Raw genomic sequence first — 20,933 nt, 5'->3', positions numbered from 1 at the left:
TCCAGAAACAGGAAAAACTCAGAAGGTGAGATGTCAATGCTCTTTTTCTTAAACTTCAAATGTTAAAACACCTGCTAACTCTCGAGAGCTCCTCATCTTTGACACATTCATTCACATGAGCAAAAATATTTGCACTCCTTTTGATTTTAGCTGAACAATAAACGGTTTCATCGCACACACGTGCGTTGCCACGATAACGTGCTTGGCCCGAAGTTAAAGGAATAGTCCATTTTCTTAAAAGAAAAATCCAGATAATTTACTCACCACCATGTCATCCAAAATGTTGATGTCTTTCTTGGTTCAGTCCAGAAGAAATTATGTTTTTTGAAGGAAAACATTGCAGGATTTTTCTCATTTTAATAGACTTTAATAGAGCCCAACATTTAATACTTAACTCAACACGTAACAGTTTTTTTTCAACAGAGTTTCAAAGGACTTTAAACGATCCCAAACAAGGCATAAGGGTCTTAACTTACAAATGTAATAACAAATATAAACTTTTAAACCACAACTTTTCGTCTAGGCCGGTCCAGCGCGACCTAACGTAAATGCGTACAGTAGTGACGTAGGGAGGTCACGTGTTACATATATAAAACGCACATTTGCAGACCATTGTAAACAATAAACTGACACAAAGACTTTAATAAGTATCATTCCACAAACAACAACATCAGAACGGTCCTCTTTCAACACACTTGTAAACACTGGGGCGGAGTTTCGCGTTCGTCCTCTGTGACCTCTTGACGTCATGACGTATTGCGTGAGGTCATGCTGATGCTTTCAGGACTGGATCTAGACGAGAAATTGTGGTATAAAAGTGTATATTTGTTATTTTTATTGTCAAAAATGACAATCGTTTCGCTAGATAAGACCCTTATGCCTCGTTTGGGATCGTTTATAGTCCTTTGAAAGTCCGTTGAAAAAAACTGTTACGTGTTGAGTTAAGTGTTAAGTGTTGGTGTCCATTAAAGTCCATTAAAATGAGAAAAATCCTGCAATGTTTTCCTCAAAAAACATAATTTCTTCAGGACTAAACAAAGAAAGACATCAACATTTTGGATGACATGGTGGTGAGTAAATTATCTGGATTTTTCTTTTAAGAAAATGGAATATTCCTTTAACTTCGGTCGATGTTTGCTTAACTGTCTGGTTTTGCATGTTACTTTATATATCATGACAACTTTTGGTTTGCCCAGAGCTCGAGTCTTAATTAACCATAGAATAATATACTGCTGATATACATGGTAACAGTCTAACAGTTTCTATAATTAAGATGTTGTTAATGTCAACGTTTTCTTTCATTGTTAGGAGGACATTTAATCTCTTTTGTGTCCCTGTGAGCCAGATCCCCAAACCTGTCACAATATTGGCCAGTGATGCTTTACTGTTTCACCACAACTGTCACCGTGGCGACTCACGCAAAACCTGCACAGCAACAGGGTAAGTGAGAGATAAATCTCATTAAAGCCTGTAGGCACTTTCTTTGACAGCAAAAGTCTATGGAGGATGCTATAAAAGCAAATTAGAAAACAATTGTGCTCATTAAGAATGAGTCCTTAAGGTACATTAATGTTTTCCTGATCAATAATGTGCTGTTCTTTAGATCTCCTGGCAGACTTTATCCACTCGACTCGAATAGAAATGAATTAAGCAGCTCACTTTAGCCATCATCAATATCTGTGTGATTTTTTATTATCCGGCGGCCATTACTGATCACATTAAAAAAGTAATAGAAGGTATTAGGATTTCAACCGAACTTTTGCAATTTTCACGCGCGCGCGCGCACACACACACACACACACACACACACACACACACACACACACACACACACACACGCACAGGCCGGTGTGGTTTACAGGGACAATTCCATTAGACGCAATGGTTTTCATACTGTACAGTACAAACTATATTCTACTTTCTTACCCTTACCCTATCCCTAAGCCCAACCATCCTGAAAACATATTGGAAGTCTTTAATTTATGAAGAAGTTCCATTTAGGGTGTTTTTAAGATGTTCAGTTTTGCAATACACTTATAATCGCATTATTAACATGTCATTATGCAATATTCATGTCCGCGTAAACCACATACATGTATACCCCCCTACACACGTCTTATACTGAGTGACCTTTTAACCTTAGAGATGATTAGCCATTGAGACACTGTATTACCTAAAACAAAGTTTGAATTGATCAGTACATAACTTTGATTTGATTATCAAATCCTTCAGCGATTTATGAGCAATTGAAATTATCCTTAATGTCCAGCCACAGCTCACCAGTATCCATCTCCATTGATTCTTTGTCATGTTTGATACATAATGGCCGTGTTTTTGTATTGAACAGTGCTAATCAAATGATTCATTCAAAAGTCTACATGCGGGGCAATTAGGATTTGAACACAAAGGTGCACATAGAGCTGATTCTGTATCGATTTTGCATGTCTTTGTTTCTTAATGTTGCCATAGTACTGTTTATTGCTGTTATACACTGGGTTTGCTTTGGACAAAATGGCTTCAATGTTATACATAACTCACTTAAATGATGCTTAATGTACTGTTGCAAACCTTAAAGGATGCGACTGGTGGTTTTCAAACCATATTTCATTTAAAATGTTTTCTGGTCTGGTTGTTAAAGGGAGAATAAAATAAAGTAATCCACAAAGCCTTTGAATCCCATGAAAAGCCTTTTTTTCAAAAATGGAAAAGAAGTGATAGTGTGTTGAATTACGCAAGGGATTATGTCATCTGATTATTATCGCTAAATTAACTTCTTGTTTATAGTGAAAAACAGATATGAAATTTGATTTTTAATTGCTTAATTGTGTGAAAAAACAGTCTGTGATGTGATACGAAAGACATAGCACGCTAAAGTCCTATAAACTAATGAGATCATGAGCATTAAAGCTCACATAACACACACTGTTTCAGCTTATCTCATGTTAATCTTGAGTACCTATAGAGTAGTATTACATCCTTTCTATTTCCAATGAGTCTTTAGTTTTATCAGATTTATAAAAGACAGATCAGCTGTACCGATTCACCCCGGACAGTGCTAGTCACTAGCAAGCAACACACACAAAACATTATCCCATTAACTCAGTGGTTCTCAAACGTTTTCCACGTGTGGCCCCCCTTGTGTAGAGTTCATTCCTTCACGCCCCCCCAAAGAAAATATATGACAAAAAACTGTTTTAAAATTTAACATTTTAATTAAACAAAACATATTAAGTTATACAAAGTAGTGATGTTGGTTAGTAGCCTTATTTTTTAAGGTTTAATTACACAGAATTGATCATAAATGAATGTGAAACTTGCAGGATGTTCATTTGTATGATGACCTCTTATATAACAAATTATTAAGTTAAAATTGATTGTTTGATTCACCGCTCCTTTAATTTCCATCTCTGACATGACCTTACTGAGTCAAGTTTGTATTTTCACAAAATGTTCTTTATATTTTAAATAGAAAACCGTAAATTACCAAAATTAAATGTCTAACCTCAGGATGCAATATTTCATAAATTCATATAATTTCTAATTAAAACGTAACAAAGATTTCATCAAATAAGGTGGAAGTTGGTATTCATAAAACACTTTTATGCACAGTTTGTCAATGAGGGCAAATTCTTTCTTATTCTTCGGCTACAATGTGGTGACCGCTGAATGAACTGTGTTAAGGTGAATACGGTTGTGTAATGTTAACTGGATTAAAGTTGCTTCTTACTGTGACTGATGATGGCTGAGGTGAACTTGAGTGCATTAAAACAGACGGTTTTCTCAAAAAGAATTGAACAAAAACTTCTTTTCCCCCTTTCATCAAGTTATAGAGTTGAGCGGCTATGAAATGCACTGGAAGTTTCAACCCCATTCAATTTCAAATGATGCAAGAAAAGTGCGCTGACCGTAGTTTGACTCCCGAGTTGCCTGCTTGTGCGTGACATTGATTTGAGAGGCGGAGGGGGGAAAATGTGACAGGACAGAGAAAAGCAGGGTGAGAGAGATACAGAGAACCGAGGGTTATCTGATCCCTCTGTGAATTTGTTAACTAGCTTGCGACAAACTGCTTTAGTCTCTTAGGGGATAATTAAATCATAAAATAAGATAGAAGCTGATGCCATGACGAAGGCTTCGCATATGAACAGGTTCCTTAGATAAAAGACAAAGACTTGTGTCTAACTTTGATAAGAGCGCAGTATTTTGGGATATGACCCAGAAAGGGTTGACACACACACACACTGAGCACTTTCCATCTGATTTGAGTAATAATATTGTCTAATAATAATGGGCATCTGTCTAGTGCTTTAATTGGAAAAGACAATCCTTATAAAACACACACATAGAGAGAAAAAGGGGCTGGGTGTTATTTAAGCATACATTGCTCCCCTGGCTGTCTAATGATAGCTGATATAATCATCAGGGTTATTCGGAGGTCCAAGCAGTCGGGACGTCATCCGCACAAGCTGCTGTGAGCTCTTATCGCACTCTTATGACAGATGAACTCTTAGCCTTGTGAGATATTGTTATAATAAACTGTCTTATTTCATCTAATGCCCTGCAGACAAAGTCTGAGTGTGCTGTAAATGCAAAGCTTTGGCTGGAGATGATAAGAGAACAAGTCTCATGAGTGCAGGGCAAGATTTTGAGTTTTAATTCACAGATCTTCTGTATCCAATGTATTTTTGACTTGAACTTGATCATATCTATAATGAAGATTCATGATCATATCTACACTGTAGATTGTAGTACATTATATTACAGAAATCATAGCATTGGTTTGAGAGTTAAGGTGGTGTTGGGAAATTGACAACCAGGCATATGCACAGACCATAAACTCACTAGATTTTCATGACATCTAATGTAGTTTTGCTTATAATATATCTCAATTTAAAATTGTTTAGTTACTATACTGGAAATAAAGACAGAAATCTATAAAATTTTCGTAGTTTGACTATATGTAAAGCTACACCTACATGTTAAGTAACAAACAATTATTAGATTATAAGTTGAGAATTAGAAAACTGTTAAGCACCAATCGTGCGGTCAGGCGTCCAACAGGTTTTGAGCATTGTCAGATAAAAAAAATTCTGTGTTTCACACCATGTGTTTTTTTAGGCGGATTTAGCATGTCCAATAACTGGCAGAGCTTGTCATAGAGTCACAACATTCTGATTGGCTGTTTGGCTTAAGGCGTGGTCACACTACACTTTTCTTTCCATTGACCTCCATTAATGCACATGCAAATGCATCAGATCGAAAATGCAAGCTTGTGCAAATTGCATTTTTTCTGTATACCAAAGTATGACGTATGTCCTTTTGCAGCCTGACCTGAACTGCTAGTTTTTCGCTACAATGAGAATAACATTATGATTGTACGAAGTCTGAGTTAGCAATCGTACATCGACACCTACTATGTTTATAACATTTCATTCATATCAAGGTCACGGATGATGTATGCGAAACTGCGCCCCAGTTACATGTGTGGAGAAAGAGGACCGTTTCGACGTTGATGTATGTTGAATGATATTAATTAATGTCTTTGTGTCAGTTTATTGTTTAAAATGGTCCGCAAATATGCGTTTCATATATGTAACACGTGACCTTTCCACGTCATTACGCAATTACGTGAGGTCGCGCTGGCGCATCACAGGACCGGAGATAGAAGAGAAGTTGTGGTTTAAAAGTGCATATTTTTATTTTTATTGTCAAAAATGAAAAATTGTTTCGCTAGATAAGACCCTTATGCCTTGTTTGAGATCGTTTAGAGAAACTCTGTTGAAAAAAATTGTCAAGTGTTGAGTAAAGTTTTAAGTGTTGGGGTCCATTAAAGTCCATTAAAATGAAAAAATCCTGGATTGTTTTCCTCAAAAAACATAATTTCTTCTCGACTGAACAAAGAAAGACATCAACATTTTGGATGACATGGTGGTGAGTAAATTAACTGGATTTTTTTAAAGAAAATTGAATAATCCTTGTCATTGTAGAAAAGTTCGGACCAGACGCTTAACGCGTCACCACACGTGCGCCCGATGAAACGGTCTATAAAGCGTGCGTAAGCACAGATTTGATCGTAAATCCACAACAAAGTCAATATTCATAAAAACTGTCTTTGATGTGGAAAAGTCCTTAGAGCCACATAAGCGTCTGAGCAGACGTGCGCACTTTTGCTTTTGTCTGATTGCCGCATGTTTCTGGAAATGTAAGCCATTCTTGCTGCTCGAAAAGGTTTTAAACATTGACAAGCGCTCTTTTATATGTCTATGACATTAATTAGGCATTGTTTAAAGCGGAGATCTGAAACTTCTCAGCTGCGCACAAGTTCAAGATCATTTGCAATTTATAGATTTCACATCTGAAAGAAAGCGGTACGCGCGTTTTCTGCGCATACGTTTGGTTTATGAAGCACACATATGCATTTTTTGATTAATGATCGAAAGATCAAATATAGGATGGTTTCTACGCAGCATTTTATAAATGAGGCCCTTCAAGTCTGGTGAACTCTGACCTGTGAATTCGTATCACTTTAAGATATGTGACCAGTAGAAAACTGCCAAGTCATGGCATGACCTTTTTCTCTACTAGATGGACGAAGCTCAAATTCACAGTAACGTCCAAAAAAACGGACAAAGTCAAGAGTGAACGCACAAAATGCTCCTCTCATTTTTTGCATGTCGCATTCCATGGCTATCAAACCAGTGCTATTTGCAACTTATCAGACTTTACGAATATATATCACAAATCTAAATGTGGTGACCCGTGAGTGAGATTTGTTTGAAACTGGTAAGCAAGCGCAACTTTGTTTTGTGTCCCAGTAGTGTCTTACGCTGTTCAATTTTAAATAAATGAATACCAACTACCGCCACCTGCTGATATTGAAAGTTTTCACCAGATGCAGGCAATGTGAGCCGACCAACAGCGCATTAAAAAAATCATTAAAAAATTAAGTAAAGTGCCAAAAAGTTAAATAAATATATATTGAAGTGATCACATAAATAATTTATAGTGGGAATTTAATGGCCTGCATAGTACTATGGACAGCAAACCATAATATTAATCCTAAATGAAAAAGATAAAAAATTTACAAGAGATACTGTAATGTAGGCAGAGCTAATTTCAATATACTGTTAATTCACACTAAAATTTTTCCAGTGTGTAACTAACGTCAGCAGTTTATAATTCGTTCCATCCAAATAAACCTCTCACTGTCGCAAAAAACACACATATTTCATGTCGTAATTGCAACTATAGTTTTCTTTGCTCAGCATGAATGTAACGGCATGTGTTCATTTACTGCCCATAAAAGAAGAGTGTCATTGAAACCCCCTCCATATCCATTTTAATTAACCCCTCAGTCGACCCCCTCCCTATTAGCACGTACTGTAATGCAGTCTTGTTGATTGCTGGGTTGAAGGTATCTTTGGTCTCCCCTAACCGCAACCTTGCTTTACAACTTAGTCTTATTGCTGCGGTATGCATTGCTTTTCTGTCAACACCCCAAACTAATTATTCAGTAGCAATTACAGACACAGTAACTCTGGTTTTAAATGGAAACACATTGGGCTGCTTAAGAGCTGCGGGAAATGTAACTGTAGAAATGTGCAGTAAAAAAGCTTGGCAAGAGAAAACAACATCAACAATCTCTGCTGCGGAAGATTCCACAGTAACCTCCCCACCCATCTCAATTTTCCATTTAATTGTGCAATTTTGCATGATAATTTATTTTTATTCATGTTAAGCATTTACATACAGAAACAAGAAGAAAAAGTTTACAATAAAGATGCATTTGTTAATGTATTAGCTAACAGAAACAACAAGGGGCAGTATAGGGGTGAGCGGGGCATAAACCTAACCAAGGGTTAATACAGTATAGGTAGTCGTCATTTTGTAAATTTGTTCAATGGTTGGATTAAATTCGTTTTAGTATTGTTGTGATCCACAGTATCGGTGTGACTGGGACGAATAAATATAAGTGAAACATCAGCTCTAGAACAGCTGAGAGAGGAAACTGGTTTCTTTCCAAGAATCTCTCTTTAGTGATGAAGAGCCAGCCAGTTTCTCCAGCGTTTCTCACACGAGCACTGATAGCACTGGAACAATGCCATTCTTAAGCATCGTGGCTCCAAGATTTTGGCTACCTGTGCATTTGATAGGAAAATAATTACTCTTTACCTAATTCACCTCCTGAACATTCCTAATTTGTGGTTAACCCAGCAGTGAAGGTGGGGTATGAATCAGTGCATCAAGAGATATGGCTTCCACTGAAGTATGGCCAACTCTGAGCCAAGCCACCTTATTTCATGCCTGAAGTAATGGGCTTTTAAATCTATTATACGCGGCTCTGTCTGCAGCTATTTCTACCACATGCTGGTTAAGAAATGGGTCATGGAGGGGTGCTGTTAATAGTAAGTTTAAGGAACTGTGTGTTGCTTTATATAGGGTAAGTAGCTGGTTAATACAGCACCTACTGCATTATATATCTGAAGTAGATGTACAGTACCAATGTTAGTCTAAAATACAACAGTTATAGTTTTGTAACATGCTACTGCATCTCACCACAAACATTGTCCATTCATGGAGCATTAATTAATGGTGACATTGCGTCGAAACAGCATGTTTTGAGACTGTCATTTGAATGAAATTTTTATTAACAGTGAGTCATGCAATGAATCGGAAAGGGTTAGGGTAATTTGTTTTTTTATGTGCTATAATTTATGAGAGGCAGTTTGTGCAAGGCACTGATATGATCAACCAATTGAGAACACATTGGGCTCTATCTTACACCCGGCGCAATGCAGCGCAATGCGCAACGCAAGTGTCTTTTGCTAGTTTCCACCCTGCGCAATTACTGTATCATTTTTACGTTTAGCGCCATGTTGTTTAAATAGCAAATGGATTTGCGCCCCCTTTTGCGCCCATGGGCGTTCAGGTCTGAAAACGAGGTGTGTTCAGGCGCATTGTTGGCGCGTTGCTATTTTGAGGCAACTAATATACGCCTATAAACGGGACGACAACGCGGGTTTGCTTATCACATACATGAATGCGCAGCAGCACAAAAACGCTGTTAAATATGAAAGATTAAAGGATTGAATGTAAAAGATTATTATTGAGTCTCTTGGACATAAATGAGGACTAATTATGAGATGTTAGACGGCGCAAAGAGCTGCTTCACCTGTAGCCTGGTAAGTAAATAAATGCTTTGCTTTAAACAAATGCATCTGTTTTTAAATGTTTTTTTTTAAATGCTACCTCACGGATTTATTGTATATGATGACTCTGTACCTGTGGATATGGTGAGATGAGAAACATTTTTAAGTAATGCTTAAAGAGCACCTATTATGGGATACACGTTTTTAAACATCCTTTTGTGTGTAAGTGTGCATTAGTACATGCTAACGATATTCAAAAAGTACATACCTCAAAGAAAACGATGACGCGAGTTATCGTCTCTAACGTTCGAGGACTACAAAAAACACTCGGATTGTAGGCAACAGTTTACTTCCTGGGATTAGTGACGTAGATAAGACCAACATTATCATAGTTCAGCCCTCTCTGCTTTGCTTGGGTACGCCCTCAAAGACGAGGGTGGGGAGCGCCGAGTCAGAAGAGAGCTAAAATGGCGGAGGTTGGGAGTCCCTGCTTTTACTCTGTTTGCAAACTCTTGTTTCATTGTTTAAGCGATTAAATCTCTCGAGTAGACGCTGTCTCTTTAGATGCGAGGGCAAAATAGCACTTTATGGACTTACACAGAGGACATCATGTTTAATACGGTTCCGGAAAAATCCAGTCAGAAGTTGTTCACGGAGTTTTCACAATAACTGCTTCTCATGAACCAAAGCTGGATTTGCGCGAGGTCTCCTCTTGAAAGTTGGATTACTGTGCACTTCTGGATCACAGGCTGTAAGTATTCACGTTTATTATTTGCCTTTTACTGTACGTTACGTAACCGGAGATTAACATAATGTGCGTGTAGAGCTAAGCTTGCAAGCTAATTGTCTTGTGTTGTAATACTGTATTTCATAAACAACGTAGGCCTACCATATTTACACACGTGTATGTTGAATTATGCAGACTATCGTTTTTTTTATCGATGTTGGTTTAGACATGTTTACAAACTTGCTAAGTTGCTAAGCTAAATACAAATACAAATGCCAGCTAAACTGTTACCAGTAAAATTTGTTCTCATGATCAAACTCAAGAAACTCTAAGTACAGATGATTTGTTTAAAGTTATATGTATTTTACTGTTGTATTTACTTGAAGCTTTCTTAGATTTTGAAACGAAGTAAACACGTAATGTGTGTTGCTAATGTTGGGCCATGGAATATGTAATACATTAACGTTTTAATGAATAGTCTAACGATTTACAGTCATGGTACTCTATTGTTATAATATGTCTTTTTGACTGAATACATGTTTGTTTTATTTGTCTATATCTTAGATTCGCAGCTGGACACATCCTTCTACACTGTATGCAAACATGCAACATCATAACACACAGTACAAGGAGTCAGACTGGCATATGAGGAGCAAAGGTGTGTAACACACATGATGTATTTAGCTAGTGAAACCACTACCAGTCTTAGATGTATAACTGATGATGACAAAGTTTTTTTTCTCTGCATAATCATAGGAACCCAGGCAGTAGCATCGTTTCACAATGTTTCCATCACCATCATCAGTGGATGCCTTTGCCGTCCGTAGCCTGAGATTTCAGATTTGCAGCAAAAATTTTTTGATTTTCTCATTTATTGGAATGCTGTGCAGGTATATTAGTATTTTAGTAACTTTGTTAAATAAAGTAGTATTTACTTTTACAATAAATTAATTGCTTGTTTATATTTTACAGGTATGTGTATCTTGCAGCCATCCATTACAATGTCACCAAGCCGTAACAAAAGCAGGAGGGAAAGTACAAGGCTATGTTCCCAAAACACACAAGTGACATACCGTAAGCAGTAATGTTTTATTTCAAATACATTCATAATTAAAAACTTAATGTATGAAGCAGGGAAATAAATGATCAAAACAAAATATTTATTGACTGCAATATTTCTACAGTTATGTGGATGATGTGATCAGGCTTGTGTTTGATGAGGTATTTGAAGATAAGCTGAAGGAAACCCTGATTCCAATGGACCTGGCATCACAGTTTGAGAGACCTTCAAAGGAGGACGTGATTGCATGCCATCTTCAGTGCAGGGGTCATCGAAAGCCAAAATTGTGACCGATCTGATCAGGAAGCTCCAAGCGTATCTGGAGAACAACACACGACAGGATGATAACCTTATAGTGTCGTCTTAAATAGCACCAGCTGACAAAGCTTTGATATGCCATTTATCTGAATAGATAGCTGTAAGAAATGAATTGAAAATTTTTTGAAACAAGAGCACAATATGGTTACTAAAGTATGTTTATTTGTATATTGTTTAACATTTAAATATATATTTGTAATAAATAAATAAAACTTTTGACTGACTATTATATTTTCTTTAAAGTTACATCTTTTGTTCTTTTGGGTATTTTGTTACTATAATGATACTTTAGTGTTATTGGTTTAAAAATGTAATAAAACTTAATCTAGTCCTGCACCTCAAAGGCTTATAGTCGGTACAATAAATGTTCTGTGTGTAGGGATTTAGACAATTTGTGCAAAACCTGGATGATGAATCACGCAGGTAAGAGGCCCTGGAACCTGTTGCATTCTCCTTAAAACCTAATAAGTAAAAACATAGCACTTATAAGTAAGCAGTTTTTCATAATAAAGTTTCCCATAGTGAAATAATGTAGAACATTCATTTCAATTAATACTTTCTTTGTGCTACATTTGGTGTTTCCATATAGTTTGCACAGTGATATAGTATGTAAACAGTCTTTTATAATACAGTTTACTATAGTAAAATAATGTTAACAAATGAAATAGTTTTATAATCATTTCAACAAATACTTTCTATGTGCTACATTTGGTGTTTCCATATAGTTTGCACAGTAATATAGTATGTAAGCAGGCTTTTTTAATAAAGTTTACTATAGTAAATAATGTTAATAAGTGAAATAGTTTTATAATCATTTCAAAAAATACTTTCTATGTGCTACATTTGGTGTTTCCATATAGTTTGCAAAGTAATGTAGTACGTTATAATTACCTTTTGGATGTCTTTGCAACACATTTTCGTCTTCGTTTAGCATTCTGGCAGAGCTAAGGACACCTAAAAAAGTTAAATCCAATCGCGTTAATTGACGGAGATCGTTTATATCGTAACGCCGTCTGAACTCTCTGGATCGAGCTTGAAGTGGTAAGGCAGTACAGACACCATCGTTTATAGAGAAATATAGCGCTTGTTTACGTTGCCTGTGACTCTCAGTCAGAACCGGAAAACCCACGCGTAGTCAGGGGCGTAACCTTTCAAACACACGCCGAACCCAGTTGACCAATAACAGTTGAGTAGTCATCTGACCAATCCGAATACACTAGACATTTTGGGAGGCGGAGACAGGAACTAAACCGAGCGTTTTCCAGACAGTGGGAAATCGGTGAGGTATGTAAGCAATTTATAAGACTCACAGTGCATTAGTTCAAGTTTTAATAACATGTATGTACTATGGGATATTACAATAACGTGCTAACGTGCTCATTTATTAGCATAATTGGTGCTCTTTAAAAAAACTGACACTGTCCAAGTGCTGAAACGTGCAGAGAGCCGTTTGTAAATTCTTTATCTCCTGTTTGTTACAAATAAAGTATTTTTAGAGTACAAACCTTTTCTTACATACTTGTACATTTTTTTTGATGATATTGGATAGCCATACATTTAAAGCAATTAACTCTTTCACCGCCAGCCAGCGCCAGCGTTTTTCATGATTTTCACCAAAGTTTAATGCCTTCCAGAAAATGTTCTTCTTTAAATATATAAACATACAATATACCAAATGAAAGAACAGACCCTCTGCTTTCAAACAAAAAAAAACGTTTCATCCTACCTTCAGTGGTTCTTTTGCAATCAGCATTTGAATATGGGTAGGTTTCTGCAAAAACACCACATTTTGAGCAAAAACCAGAGATAATTCCATTTTTGTGACAGACTTTTCATAGAGATCCCATTCAGAGCGATCTTTAAAACAGACACGGACATGCAGCCGCTTGCCATAGGGCAATACTTCCGGGTGGATAATAGCGGTATTGCGGAAAGACGGAAAATCTCGTCATTGGCGGGGAAGCGTTTTCTCTTAATTGACGAGATATCTCGTCAATGGCGGGGAAAGAGTTAAAAGCCTGCTTTTTTACTTCCATGACTAAAAGAAAACGGGTTTTAAAGGTTTTAATAAAAAATAAAAATTTCAATGCACATGAAAAACAACACAATTATTTAATGTTAATCTTAAACTGGGGATCTTCTTCCTCCGCTAAGTTTTTCGGTTTACAAAGTCCGTCATCTAAATAGGGATTAGATATAGCGCCAGCACAACTTGCTTTTAAATGGGATGAGAGCTGAGACTCTCATTGGTTTATTGCACGTTACGCCCAAAATACTCCCATTACTCATTAAAAAAAAGGACCAACCCTTTTCGACCATGCGCTTGGCGCACAAACCATTTTTCCCGTCATTAAATCAGCAGAAGTGGATTCGGCACGCCCATTTAGACGTTGCGCTGTGTGCTCTGGACAATGCGCTTAGATCGTTAAAATAGAGGCCCATAGTCTTGATCTATCTATCTATCTATCTATCTATCTATCTATCTATCTATCTATCTATCTATCTATCTATCTATCTATCTATCTATCTATCTATCTATCTCTCTCTCTATCTATCTATCTATCTATCTATCTATCTATCTATCCTTTGAGGCTAACCACATTTGGGTCAGACCGACACCACACTCCTGCCAGGTGTTGTCCATGAAGTCCTCTGCACTCCTCTTTTGACTTACCTCTGTCTATCTGAGTGGAGCCAGAGAGACATACTGGCCTCATTCATCTCTGTGTGGCAGGAAGCTGTCCAATCTCTTGCCAGCACATTTCAAAAGGCTGAACTCTAGTTGACTGTGGCCCAGACGGCTAGCTGTCAAGATCCGTAGGGACCCGGCTCCACACATTTTAAACCCCAGGCCCCCGGTCAAGGCCTGGCAGGGCGCTGTTACTTTTGAGACCAGCACCAAGAGTGAAACAACATCACAAGAACAGGGTTTTTACAGGCATCCCCTTAGATATAGGTAGAAAGCACAGTGGGGTTACCTGTGGACCCTCATTTAGTTTCAAAAACTGCCAGAAAGGTTAGTGGGAAGGAGGACGATCAAAAAGAGACAGCAAAGATGCCCAGTCTGGCTTGTTGCCAGTGTCAGCTGTTCATCTTAATAACAGCCTCATTCATTTTTCAAAAGATTTTGGCTACGCTGACCCAGGGTCGGTTAGAGATACTCAGTTAATGAAGGAGACGCAGTGTTGCCACCAGGGGGCATTACCAAACTAATTGCCCTTTTATTGAGTAGGTCTACATGTCCTCTAAATGAACCCTGATCAAAGGACTCATATGGAAAGAATATTAATAAGTTAAGCTGCTTATTTTCTAATTCATTTTACTGGTATTCCCATGATACCGAGAAAACATCTCTTCACACATGAGTGTGAATTTGAATCCATACCATAGAGTGAATCTTTCACCTCTTCTTCTGTTTTTGCCAATAAAAGGTCCTTTCAAGGTCACTCTCTGCTATAAAGGTGAAAAGAGCATCATAAAGAATTTCACAAGCCAAATCTAATATTCCCTTTGATGCTGAAGAAACATAACAGCTGTTCCTTGGGTCTTATTAATGCCCTGGTTTTGAAACTGACTTCTTAAGAGAATAAGACATGAGAGTCAGAAGGTGTGGTAGTGGTAAACTCACAAGTTCAGAGAAATGTTCACTTCATAAATATTGAGAAAAATATGTTTTCGAGCCTATTCACTGTCTGTCCTTATTGACCTCTCATTTTAAACATACAATTAAATTGAAAAGTTTTATGGATGTTAAAAGTTCAGTGAGCCTTGTAAGTGTAAAGTCTTGAAATCTCAAGGTTTTCTTGACTTTAAAGAAAACTGTTTGAAATGTAACCAAGAAAGGTAACCTAGAAGTTTGTATTTAACTTTAAATGTATTATATTTCATAAGTTAAAGGTGCAATGTATATCTCAGCACATAGGAAAGATATGATGACCAACACAGGACAAAGATGTCGTCATCTGAGACAGCAGAGAGTAACCAAGCAGTCAAGTAATAAGGATTATATTTGGCCTTCAAGTATGTTTATGTAGATAGAAATGACTCATTCTAAGATAATAAAAACATAACGGTTCATTATGTAAGGTCTTTATACAATACTAAAAACATAGTTATGTATATTAAATAGCATTTCTTTTCATAAATCCTCCTAAAATTACAAATTTAACCTTTAATTTTATGGACCAGGATGAAAGAACAATGTTTTCAAAGAAAGCCAGTATCTGGCTTTAAGTTTCACTTTAATATTCCAGATTGTTCTGTCATGTTGGATCTGGTCAATTTAATTTAAAGGGAGCCTATGTTTAATTCCAAATATTGGAAGTCAATATTGTTCAATATAACATTGTGTGCATCCACAAACATACCATGATTATATCAGCAGATACAGTATGGAACACAAACGCATCTATGGTTGTTTGACACAGACAGAGAATATATGAGATATTAAAAGCATCTGCTGTGTTTAAAAGAAGTTTAAACCAAATTACAAAGATATTAAAGAATAGGAACTTCTCTCTGAACATCAGCAGCTTTGGTATGCTTGTATATTTGGATATGCTTGCATTTAAACACATTGAAACACATTCCCAATATTCTTTAATAGCTTTAATTCCAATACTTTTCTGTCGTTTATTCTCTCTCTTAGCATGTCTTTACCTATCTTTCTCTCTTCTGCAAGCGTAACCTGCCTGTATGTATCCACACAATGCCTTAACTGTGCTTGTGTCCTCAAATACCCTCTCCTCTGTGATACTCACAAATGCAGCACAAACATAAGTCAGGATAATAAGCTGGATATGACTTTCACCTCCTAACCCTGGAGGAGAATTTTTTACATTGGTCCCAGGCCGGAGCCGCTGTGCACTACAGAACAGAAAAAGCTAATTCACTGGCCTGGATTTTTGTGGATCTTACCAAGTAATATCCCTTGTCCCACTCCCCTAATATCTAATAAACACAGAGCTCACTTATGTTGATAGGACACCTGCTGCTCACCAGGCAACCAACAGAGTGAAGGCAAAATGAACAGTGTTGGGGAAAGTTACTTTTAAAAGTAATGCATTACAATATTAAGTTACTCCCAGAACAAAGTAACTAGTTGCGTTACCTAAACTGTAAAAAATTTCTGTAGAAATTACAGTATTACTGGCAACTAGCGGACAGTAATTTACTGTATATTTTACATTTATGTTATTTACTGGCAACAGTTTCAAAGTTAAATGAACATGAAACATTTTTAGTCTTTATCTTCTACATTAAGTTACTGGCAACCAGCTGCATAATTACAGAAAATTTTATACAGTGTTACTTTTTATGAAAAGTAATGCTTACGTTACTTTTTTTGTTATTTTTTTGTTACATTTTCTTGGCTGAGACTTGATCTCTTTCAGGCCTTGCAGGTGTTTTTTATGACCGAAAAGTTCTGCATTCAGAAATTGCATATTTCATCACAAAAATTTCGAGCTCTGGCCTGTCATTTCAGTTTCTGACTCAAACTGTTCCCACACAGGCGTGTACACATAGGGCCCTATCTTGCACCCAGTGCAATTGACTTTGTCAGTGACGCATGTATCATTCGTATTTTGCACCGGCGCACACCTCCACAGACGCACGTCGGCAAACTAGGGAATGAACTTGCGCTCCCTGGGCGGTTCAGCGCAAAAAAGGAGGCGTGTTGCGGCGCAAACCATACCTGATGCTATTTTGCAGTTTCAAAAAACAATTGCGCCACTGACCAAAAAAAAACTAGTCTAAAGTCAGTGGTGCGTTGTGCGTGGTTCATTATGCTATTTTAAGGACGCATGCTTGACCACAACGCGCACACAATTTGCTTATCTAATCTACACAGATGCAACAGTTATTTTTGCAAATCATAAATTGTTACAATAAAAAATATTAACACATGAGATTAGGGAAATCATTGTGGTGAGCATTGTGGTGATAGTTTTTATTTATTGTGTGGCTGCGTAAAAAAATTCTCATGCAAATAACGATTAAAATATTTTCATAAGTTTGTTGTGTGGCTGTATTACGTTTATTTTATGTAAATAATAATTAAAATGTTTTCATAAGCAGTGTTGTTTTTGGCAGCCCTTTTAGTTTTCGTTTTAGTCTTAGTCTTTTGGACGAAAATGCTTTTAGTTTTAGTCACATTTTAGTCACTTATGAAATTGTTAGTTTTAGTCACGTTTTAGTCGACGAAAACACAAAAAGGTTTTAGTCAAGTTTTAGTCGACGAAAACGCAAAAAGGTTTTAGTCAAGTTTAAGTCAATTTTAGTAAAAAAAGTATTTTTTAACAAATTAATTTAGGTTAAAAAGTGTGGTGTATTTAATACTATTAAAATGTGCATTAAGGTTCTCCCTGAGGTCTTGCCATTGTTTTAGTTGATGTGCCTTCTGCGCATGTCATAACAAAAAAGTTGAGCCTGATATACCCTCATGTTGAGTTTGTGTGTTACGCTGAGACCTCACTTATAAATTTGAGAAACGCGTGCCTTGCCTTATTTAAATACACCACAAAAAGTATAGGAAATGGGCTTAGGTTTGACAAGTAGATACATGTAAAACCTTAAGCTTACCATGAAATGTGTCACAAGCCGAATGTCGAGTAAAATGTATATGATTGTTAACAGCGTGACTGGTTAGTTACCTTTACAAAAAAATATTAGCGTGATGAGCCTTCAGGTGCCGCTTGAGGTTGGTGGTATTCTTCCCATTCTTGCCCTATTTGTGGCCACATTTACCGTCGTCTCCCAATATGCATTCCGTTTTTCTGTCTGATGGATTATAATGAAAGTATGTCCATTAATCATCTCATCGTTTCCGTTTATTGGCGCCTCCGCAACGTCCTTCGAACTCGCCACAGCCGCAGGTGTGGTGTTGTTGTTTGAAATCTGGTGCGCGTGCGCGGCATGGCGGCAGCCGGGTGGTGGGCGTGACTGTGTTGACCCAAAACAAGGAGAGGAAACGGCAGCATTGCGGATACTTTTTAGCTAAAAACAGACAGATTTCACGCAAAATATGCAGAAATGACATGCATTGTAAACGTCAGACTTACATTCATTTTCGTTCCGTCTCGTCTCGTCAACGAAAACTCGAAAGCGTCTCGTCATGTTTTCGTCACCTTAGAGACATTTTTAGCTAGTCATCGTCGCGTTAGCGTCATAAAAAATAGGTGCGTCAACGAAATCATTTCGTTATCGTCATCGTTGACGAAAACAACACTGTTCATAAGAAACCTTAATGTATATGAACTTGATTTTTAAGTGTTCTTTGGGGTTGGACCTTGCTTGCGTTTCTTGGGTCCGATTTCAAAGCCCCCAAACCCTTTCAGTGGTGAGGGTGGACGCAGGTCTGTGTAGAGGCAGATCCACCTCCCGTTACACGGCGTGCCCGATTTATGCTGGCAAGCTTGGGATTCCCCTGTCTCCTGACATCATTGTAGCGCTTGGCGCAACGATGGGGATGCCAGCTGATGAGACAATTGTGGCTATTTCCTCTCACGCCTGTTTAACCTACGCTGATTTGGGCGTGTTTCTCCTATCCCCATACAAAACAACTTCTCTGTCTTTGACTGCTCTTACAAGAACGTCGGTTTTCTCGGCTGTGAACCGCTCCTGGCGTGCGCCTGGTAAATCCGTCATAATAATAGCAACCCGCCATGGAACTTGCACCCTTGCGTTTAAAGGGAATGTTGGATAGCGTTCTGATTGGTTTATTTGACGTTACGCCCAAACCACACCTATGAATAATGAACCTACTTCAGACCAACCCGTTATTGATTTGTGCCTGGCGCAAGAGTTATTTCTCCCGCCAGGAAAATAGCAACAGCGCCCAAGATCCGCCCACAAAGTAACTTGCGCATTGCGCTTCGCACTTGCGTTTCAGATAGTTAAAATAGGGCCCATATAGTGCATAATGTGACTACATTTAGTTCAGTACATATGTTTTTAATCAAATTAATTAAACTAAAAAAACAACTTGCAATTTCTTTTTTTTTAAAGTAACTTAAATATTAATGTGTACATTTAAAAAGTAATGCGTTACTTTACTTGTTACTTCAGAAAAGTAATATTATTACGTAATGCATGTTACCTGTAATGTGTTACCCCAACACTGAAAATGGAAATATGCAGACTGAATCCGACTCTTCCTTCTTGGCTGCGGTTGCTGTTATTTTTTTTCTGAAGTAAAGCGATGGACAATTTTGAGCCTAAACTCTGTATCAACTTTAAATTTAACTTTAGTTTCACTTTAGTGAAAAATTTAAGTTGAAAAAACATAAAACACATTTTAAATTTTTGGAGGTGTTACCGACATTTTACAAGACTTTTTTAAGATGTCAAATAAATCTTTGGTGTCCCCCGAGTACTTATGTGAAGTTCTAGCTCAAAATATCATATAGATAATTTATAAAAACATGTAAAATTGCCATTTTGGGTGTTTCTTTTTAAATGCAAATGAGCTGATCTCTGCACTAAATGACAGTGCCGTGGTTGGATAGTGCAGATTAAGGGCCGGTATTATCCCTTTCTGACATCACAAGGGGAGCCAAATTTCAATTACATATTTTTTCACATGCTTGCATGCTTGGTTGATCTTTTTCAAATTTTCTAGATTGATAGAAGCAATGGGGACCCAATTATAGCACTTAAACATGGAAAAAGTCTGATTTTCATGATATGTCCCCGTTAAAGTTGATCCAACATTTCACTTTTTACCGTGCATACCCTTTTTGTACGCATCCAGCCATCACATGAACTACATACGTGAAATATTCCTTTAATTTTCCCATGCCTAGTGACAACACTATATAAGTAGTACATATAAATATTTGATGACCGGTCATAAAGATAACACACAGGTCATATGGGCTCATAAACAGAGATAAACATAGTTTATCAACACCACATTTGTGTGTGTGTGTGTGTGTGTGTGTGTGGCACAATATAAGATGTCTTCTGAGGTCCAGCTGGGATTAAACATGGTCACCCATAGAGAGAGAGAGAGAGAGAGAGAGAGAGAGAGAGAGAGAGAGAGAGAGAGAGCAAAAAATCTGGAAGCACACATGGGGAAAATAGTTTGTCACTCCAGGAGTCTGGAGAGCTTTTCATGACAGTGGAAAACAGAAGGTCTTATCAGGCGATTATATCTCCCTCACTCTCTCTGACTCAGTGTATATGTATCAATCTGTCTATATTTAGATGATCATACCCAAACGATGGGTTACATCTGATACTCTGCTCCATTTATAGCATATAAATACTGTACAGCACACATTCACAGATCCGATCATACACTATATTAATACTAACACATGTGACAAAATTGGACTTAGCTGAGTAACCCAGTACAGCTAATGCACACACACACACAATCTGGCAGTAAAACAGCGAGGCATTGTGCCTGTATCAGGTGTTGGCGTGACCCAGACGTGTGATAAAGGCAGGAGAGCCCGGCTGACTGACTGTGTGGGGTCAGCTGAGCTCCTCAATGGGCTCTGGCTCCAACCAACACAGCCACTCTCCGCTGCTGTATGGAGCCTTTCAGTTCACCCTGTTCCACTTCCAGACCCTTCTGCTGGGCTTTTGGCCCACGGGATCCAGAGAGACGTGTAACCAGTGATTCAGCAGGCAAGACAGTGAAGCTTTTTGTGTCCGTGTACATTCTCTCACTCAT

General features: G+C 37.6%; 2 long non-coding RNA genes across 2 annotated transcripts; one reads left to right on the top strand and one right to left on the bottom strand.

The window, feature by feature from the left end:
- Positions 1 to 9,313: 9,313 nt before the first annotated feature.
- On the top strand, positions 9,314 to 10,761 carry LOC135788760 (uncharacterized). The gene is made up of 3 exons (XR_010547450.2): positions 9,314 to 9,897; positions 10,438 to 10,531; positions 10,630 to 10,761. It is a non-coding gene; the product is annotated as an uncharacterized lncRNA (long non-coding RNA).
- Positions 10,762 to 11,063: 302 nt separating this feature from the next.
- LOC141282408 (uncharacterized) lies at positions 11,064 to 12,652 on the bottom strand. Its single transcript, XR_012337044.1, has 3 exons — positions 12,143 to 12,652; positions 11,655 to 11,712; positions 11,064 to 11,252 (listed from the first exon to the last, which is right to left on the bottom strand). It is a non-coding gene; the product is annotated as an uncharacterized lncRNA (long non-coding RNA).
- Between the last annotated feature and the right edge of the window lie 8,281 nt (positions 12,653 to 20,933).

The sequence above is a fragment of the Paramisgurnus dabryanus genome, chromosome 7 (genome assembly GCF_030506205.2).
Source record: "Paramisgurnus dabryanus chromosome 7, PD_genome_1.1, whole genome shotgun sequence".
Taxonomy (NCBI): domain Eukaryota; kingdom Metazoa; phylum Chordata; class Actinopteri; order Cypriniformes; family Cobitidae; genus Paramisgurnus; species Paramisgurnus dabryanus.
Note: the sequence above shows the minus strand (reverse complement) of the source record. Positions and strands in the feature narration are given on the sequence as shown.